This window comes from Buteo buteo, chromosome 16 (genome assembly GCF_964188355.1).
Source record: "Buteo buteo chromosome 16, bButBut1.hap1.1, whole genome shotgun sequence".
Taxonomy (NCBI): domain Eukaryota; kingdom Metazoa; phylum Chordata; class Aves; order Accipitriformes; family Accipitridae; genus Buteo; species Buteo buteo.
The window spans coordinates 6276451-6284045 of NC_134186.1; positions in this window are offsets into that span (position 1 = coordinate 6276451).

Below are 7595 nucleotides of genomic sequence, written 5' to 3' on the forward strand. Positions count from 1 at the left end.
TTCTCTATGAGGCTGTGCCCCCCGTGCAGGAGAGCAGGGAGGGAAAGAAAGAACTCAGTAGCCTAAACTAGATAAATAGACGAGAAACTCAGGATAGACAGACAGATTAGAAGTTTGATTTATTTTTTACAGCACAACGTTCAGGTCTGTACACAGGAGGGAGATGCAGCTCCTGCCACAAAAAGTCAATAATCTAAATAAACAAATAAGACTGATGGTGCTGCAAGTGAGCAGAAATCCAGTGTTTTCCTTATGGAAGAGCAGCAGGGAGATTTGGTACCAGAGTAAGATGAATTTTATGATGGGTTCATCACAAAGCAGTGCATCTATTTTCTTTTTTTTAATGACTGTGTTACACTATTGTCAGTTGATTAAAGCCCTTCTCATCTGATGGATTAGTCTTTGCTCACCTTTCCAGCTGCATACCCTTGGAGCACTCATCCATTTAATCTGCATTGTGTTAATGCAGTGCCATCACAAACTACCTTTAACTCAAAGCTGTTTGAGTTAACTCTCTTCCCTTATCATGAGTCACTCTTTACTCCAAAAGTGCTTCAACAGAGAGCAGTATCTCCTGCAGAGAAAGGCTCTTTGATTAGGAAAAAAAGGACCTGTCCTTAGTGAAGTAGCCAGGCTATTCTTAACTCTTTCAACATTAAAAGTGCTAATCAAAATATTAAAAGATGGCTATGTTCTCATGCAAAATCAGCATGGATTTGTCCCACTGCTGTCTTTCCAGGTACACACCATCCATCACAGGCTTTCCACCATCTTTGGAGCTAGCTGGAAATTTTTAGCCAGAAGGAGCAAATGCTCCAGAGGAGCTTTTTTTTTTTTTGCTCCCATTTCACCTTTTTCTGTCATTGGGGCCCTTTTCCAAGTTTGGTGGCATCTTATTTTATTTGCTTGTTATTTCAGAGCCCATGGGATTAAAAGGGTTACCATGCAGGATGTGAAAATTGCAGATTATGATCATGGAGTAGTATAGAAAACACAGGCAGACCTTGACATATACATGTGCATGCACAAAGAGCGTGGTATAAAAACTTAATGTAAAAATGCCTGTGAATGTATGCATAAATATATACACATGTGACCATACAGGAATATAAACATGATTGCATATATGTGTTTATGTAGATAAATGTGTATGTGTGCACAGACTTGCAGACACCTAGCTCTCCTCCATGCATGCTTTTCATGGATGTGCTTATATATGCATGGATTTAGATGAGTGCTAATACACATAAATACTCTTCACTGATACCCTTATGTGCTTATATGCACATATGTAAGTTTACTCCCCAAATATATAGAACAGCTACACCCATACATTTATGACTATTAGGGAACAAAGTGGAATAAAAGCATAAAATCTGGGAGATTTTACCTCCAGCCCTGTCTACGATGGGGTTTCTCCTGTTGCTCTGCCATGTGTACAAGGATCTATTGGTGCAGACAGTACTTGCTTGCCATGAATGGGGATCATTCAGAGCCCTCCATAAATGAAGTCTCTATGGCTGTTCTTGCTGAGGAAAATATAAAGTTTCTCTGTGTCATTTTGCTGTTAATTAGCAAAGAAAGATAAATACATTTCAGGTGAATATTTTCACTAGCAGAGGTTGTGGCACACAAGCAACATTAAAGCTTTGAAAATAAGGCGAGAGGCAAAGGTGTGCTGGATACTATAGGTCTGCATTTGTACCTCTGTAAAAGCAGTGTTTATTTTTAAAATATGAAACATAATTTTTCCCCAGGCCTCTGAAAATGAAAACACTGGATTCAATATTTCAAGAGGAAAATATGCATTTAAAGCTCTTCCCGAGCCTGCGTGCAACGTAAACAGACAAACCATTAACGGCTCATGCTGGCCCCAGAGAAGCCCTGCCATTCTGCAGAGCTGCTATTGTAGGCTTCACGTGTCCTGGCACAAGGAAGGTCTGCCTCTCCCTCCAACACATTCACGTCCATGTCTCCTTACTAAAAAAGTGCTTGTTTTAAATACCAGATCCCCTCTTTCCTTTCACTGCTGGATGGTCAGCAGAAGATCGTGGTCCCACCTTGCTCCTGCTGAAATCAAATGCTTCAGTCTGATGGGAAAATGTTGTGTATAGCGAGGGAGCTTTTTCCCCAAACAATGGTCCCATTGTATTATAATCTGAGTGAAGACGGAGGAGAAAAGGCATGTAGATGCTTTGTATCAAGGCAAAGAAATTGATAGTGAAAGACAGTGCCTGCACCCATATAGGTTTTACTGATCTGGGTTTGCACCCCGGTCCCTCACTCTCCACATCTCTGTTCAGATTCTGACCTGTTCTCAGGGTGGAGGTGATAAACATAATTTTTTTGAGAAATCTCCAATACATAATGGGATGATCTGCTCTGCTCCACCAGCACTATGGGTAAAAGCACTGTGCCGACTGTTGCAGCCTCCCTGCTCCCAGCAGCGGGTGGGCAGAGGGGCTGGAGCTGCTGGGATCAGCTTGTCATTGCTGGTGGGAGGCTGTGGTTGCTGATGCCTGTTGTTGGCTGGCTCGGATGGGATGAGCTTGGCTGCACTAAGCTTGTCTGCAGCGTCTGGATGTCACAGCATGGATGAGACCTGTTTAACGACATGTCAGCGTGAAGCTCACCATCAGAATGCTTAAACTGCTGTTAGACTTCAGCTGGAAAATAGTGATATTGGAAGAGCTTAGGAGGGCTGGAGAGCCTTTGCACTGCCCTAACAACTGACATAGCCTAACTACAGCCAAGGTTTCTGCCTGCAGGTGAATGAGTGAATTAAAATAAATGCCTTTCTAGAGGCAGTCATGTTCAGCAGAAGACTACAGGGTGAAGCCAGGAGATGCAGCCTGTTCTCTCCAGCATGACTGATCGGGGAAGGCAGCGTCATCCTTTGCACCCAGGCAAGAGAGAGTTTTTCCTTTGGTGGCTGGTGCCTTGAAGCTCTGCGTGATGCCCCAAACTTATTCATGGTTTGCTCACTGTGCTGCACTCTCTTTCCGATCCTCCCTGTTTTTCTAACCACCTTTTCTGGTTTGTAAAATTCCAATGCTAACATAGCTCTCTGCTGGATGCCTTCTTTCTTTGGATTAGCAGATCTGCCAGCCTTGGGATGGGGCAGGAAAGAGCAAAGCCGAATTTAAAAGGAAGTACTAAAAGTAAGCATATACTCATACAGGCAGTATTATAGCTGGGAGAAGTGGTAACTTCTCATTTGTCATAAGACAAGCAAGTCTGATGGCATAAACTATATAAATGCAGATTCTTTCTCTATCACTATATGCATAACATTTCACAGGAATGTAGATCAGACGGGAAAAGCCAAGAAAAATGACATTTAAGTTTCAATAGTGCAGACATGCTTTGTTTTGATTTGGCATTTTACTTTTCCAATTTGCTTTGCTCAAGTTTTGTTTTAAAACAGTATTTTAGATTTATATTTACATATTTCCAGTAAACATACCATTATTACATTTAATATCTTAGTATAAATTTCACACTGCAACAAACCAAAATGATAAAATCAAAATGAATCAGTTCCTAAGGCGCTTCCATGTAATTGACCCAGAAGAATGTGAAGGTTTTCTGTGGGAAAAAAGGAAATCAGACTTCAGGGATCTCAAGACATTTCCAAACTTCCAAGAGAGTTCAAGCAGAAGGCATTTAACATATTGAATTTTTCTTCAAAAAAAGAAAAGAACAGTGTTTGTAGCCCTGGACTGTAAATACTTCTTAGAAGGGAGCTGGAGATGTGGCTAAGTTACGCTAGTTGAGGCAGCAGGGCAAGAAGAAGGTTGGTAAGGGACAAGCAGCCAAATCCTGAGTAGTTTACTGTTGATTTTTATTTCATTTTAAACAAACTTGTTAGTTGTAGTAAACACAGCTTTCTTGCCCTCCAGCCACCAGAAAACTCCAGGGTTTAGCAAAATGCTCTGTAATTTTTTTGTCTTTTCAGGCTTCCTTTGATGTTCCCAGGTGAGTGTTTCTGAGCTGGATTCACAGCCTCCATTTTTCAAATACTCAGAGAAATGGTGACAAAAGCCACCATTTAGTCAAAGCTCCAATTCCTGTATTTTATCCCCACGGTATTTCTATTTCGGTTTGTTACAGGGAGTGGAGGAGTCCCTCATAGCCTGCTTCATTACCAGAAAGGATATTTACTGCTTTGCCACTGTATTGCGAAAGTGGTATTTACAGCAGTGGGATCAGTGCAAAGCATTAAAAGAAATGATGTAAAGGGTGAAAGACTGGGGAGAAATGAATGGCTTTAAATATAACCCTTTCGACAACTTGGGATCAAAAGAACGGTTGTTTATCCTTTAAGCTGCAAATGGCTGGCAAATATCCTTGTGCTCTGATGCTGTAAATAGTAAATGCTGTTTATGGCTAGTCAATGTTTATGTATTTTATGGGTCACATTTATTTCAGAGGGATCATATTTTATTTGCCGTGTTAACCTTGCCCACATCTTCCCCCTGGGACCGAGTTGCCTCCTGGGCGCTATTCCTGGCTCTCCTGCTGACCACCTGTAAAATTTTGGGCAGCTCGTGTCCTCTCTCCGTGCCCTGACTTCTCCACCTGTACAGTGCCACCAACAATGCTGTCCTGGCCCAGGAGAATTCCCTAAGGTTATATCTGTCCTATTAAATCACTCGAATTAAACAGCAGTATGAGACTTATCATCTGTAAAGATGAAGGTCACTGTGTGGGCAGCTCTTTTTCTTTAAGGTGAATGAGCCAACGTTCCGGCTGGATCAAGGCAAACCATACAAAAGGACCAGGGTAGGAAAATGTAGTAATAAAGACTCTGGGATCATCCGAGAAGAGGAACATCTTTGTAAAATAACTTTCACTAGCAGAAATGTTACACAAATCCTGTGGGCAGACACATGGATGAGAGAGATCCTCAGCTGGAGTCCATGGGGATATCTGGCCTGATGGATGAGCACACAGACAGAAAGCAAACGGCAGCAAAACGATTTGGGCTGATGCATGACCACACGGCCAACTTCTGTCATTTTGGGCCCACCACCGGGGACAGCAGTTGCAGCGACTTCATTCAACTGATACAAGTGAGTAATTATCTTAATGAACTGTCTGCAGGAAAGCTAAAGTAAAGCCTGTCTTTTTTATGATGTTTGAATTATCCAATTATAATGGTGCCTGTTCCAGGCTCTAAGGTCTGAATCCTGGAAGGTTTACTGGTGTCATTCAAATCAGCAGGAACCGAGACAGCAAGAAAACCAAGAAGGGCAGCACAGTCCCTGTGGTGCAGGACAGTCTGCAGTGACAGGCTCCTGGAGAAATGCCACACATCCATCACCCGGGATTCCCTCCGCCGCTGCAGGGCCAGTCAGCACATTGGCTTACGTCAGCTCAAGGAGATGCCAGGGAATGCTGCCAAGTTGCTGTCTTTGCCCTCTTCAAGGTCTATTTATACCCACTCATGGACATCAGAATACCCTTGGGATAGGAGAGACCTTTCCATCATAGTGGACGCTATGACTCTATCTGCCTGGTTTTAAGTACTGTTGTTCCTATTGCATTATGCATTATTTTTGCCAAGTTGCTAGCAGCTCCATCATGTTTCCGGATGGCATTTCAAAGTCTGATACAAGCCGGCACCAGAAAAATGCTTCTGATCCTCCCCAGGCTTTACTGACACTGTGTTTTCTTCCAGCTTTGGCGCTGTTTAACATCCAGGAGGATTTGTAGAAAACAGAAGTTTTATGGAGCTTTGTGTCAAAGAGTGTCTTACAAGAAGGTGTGGCCTGCATTGCTGGAGCAACCTCTGCTAGTTACCTTCACCAAAAAACATTTCCCATCAGTGGAAAGGTTTATCAAACGTTTAACTGAAAGGCTGTGAATGGTGCATGGGAGCACTTCCAGCACGTAACTGGGGTTTGCAGCATTGTCTAATGGGGACCAGGCCAAGGCTGAGGGAAGGAGCCTCAAGCAGGACTATCCTGTATGAATAAAACAAAACACTTCTGCAGCTGCATAGAGCACAACTCTGTCTCACCCAGCCATGAGGACTACCTGCAGGCAGTCTCTAGGGATTTACTTAGACCTTTAGAGGCTTTTTTTGCAGTCTCAGGTACTGAGCCTGGTTTTGAGAGCAGACCAGGATCACTCTCACCCATTCTGCAATTTCCCTCCATCCTCTGACTGGGTCCATGATACTCCATGAGTTATTTCCTTTTCCTTCATACCTCAGTTTCCCTTTCTGTGGAATAGGGAAATCAGTGAAGTATGTTTGGTTTTTTCTTTTTTCAGAGCAGAGGGAGAGGCATGTCTCCTCCAACTGAAAGCAGTGGCACCAGAATGCCTAGAGAAGAACAAGAAATTAAACAAAGCAGTATTGCTCAAAGCAACACACAGACACTCAAAGCAAAAAGCCCTTTTTCCACTGGAGCTTTTGCTTCAGGTTAGATGTGGGGAAAAAGCCACAGTCAGTCAGGTAATCTAACGGACATCTCTGGAGTCCTGGAGCATCTCCACCTCCATGAGATGCTGCTGCTTCTAAAGGTGGTCAAGTCCATCTTACCTATGTGTTCTGTCAGTGCTGAGATCATCAGCTCAATCTACTCTCTACATCAAAGAATTGCTGCTCATTTCTCCTCTGCATTGGTAAAAAAAAAACAACGTGTGGAGCAGCATTAAGCATATTTGTGTGAATTGGTTCTCAGCCTGTATTGGAGAGAAGTTTACAGAAGAAAAAACAGTATAACAGTAGCATATTAAAAAGAGTCTTTTATCAGTCTCAAAACCAGCATTGATAGTGCCATCGTCTGACTTATTAACAGGCTTGGGACAGCTTGTGTTCAGTTTGTGTTGGCCAAATCATCTAACATTTCAGAAAACCAAAACCACTTCCCGTCTAGAACTCAGCCCCTGACCTGGCTGGAAACTCACAATAAATCTATACATTTTATCAGATTTCAGGGGGTTTTGAGCCAGGCTTTCATGGGGAACTATTCTGAGCCCTGGAGAGAAAATACTGCATGAAGCAGAAGGATCGTCTGGCTTGCTGAGCCACGAAACATCGGGTTCATTTAGAAGATCAGGTGTGTACCCAAAGGCTCAACTCCTCATACACATTGAAACAAACCCCATCTCTGCAAGAGATGTGTTGAACATACTTTAGCTGCTTTAGCTGTATTATCAAAGTCAATTAAACCAAGAGGCTTAGGGAATGTTTGACCCTGCTGCAGTAACTAAATAGGCAAGAGCATTATTAATAGGAATTTAATTAGAGGTAGATTTTGAACTATTTAAAGAGATAGAAAAGGATTTTTAACACAATTTAGTTGGATCACATTGAGGAACCCTTTTCTGGCCAAGTGAATTGCCAGAATTTCTCCTAACGATATTTTGGGCAGACCCAGTTAATGGGTTTTGATCAACCCTGGCCAGTGGAAGGCAGCCTGATGAAGACGTCCATGCTGTGATGGTTGTCACACACCATCTCAGCACCTACAGACTCTGATGAGGAATCTGAAGGGAAGGACTGTGCTCTCACATAGCTCCCTAAACTAACAAGGAGAGAAGCTCCACCCAGGTACCCCACCCCATGACCTGGCTTTGAGCAC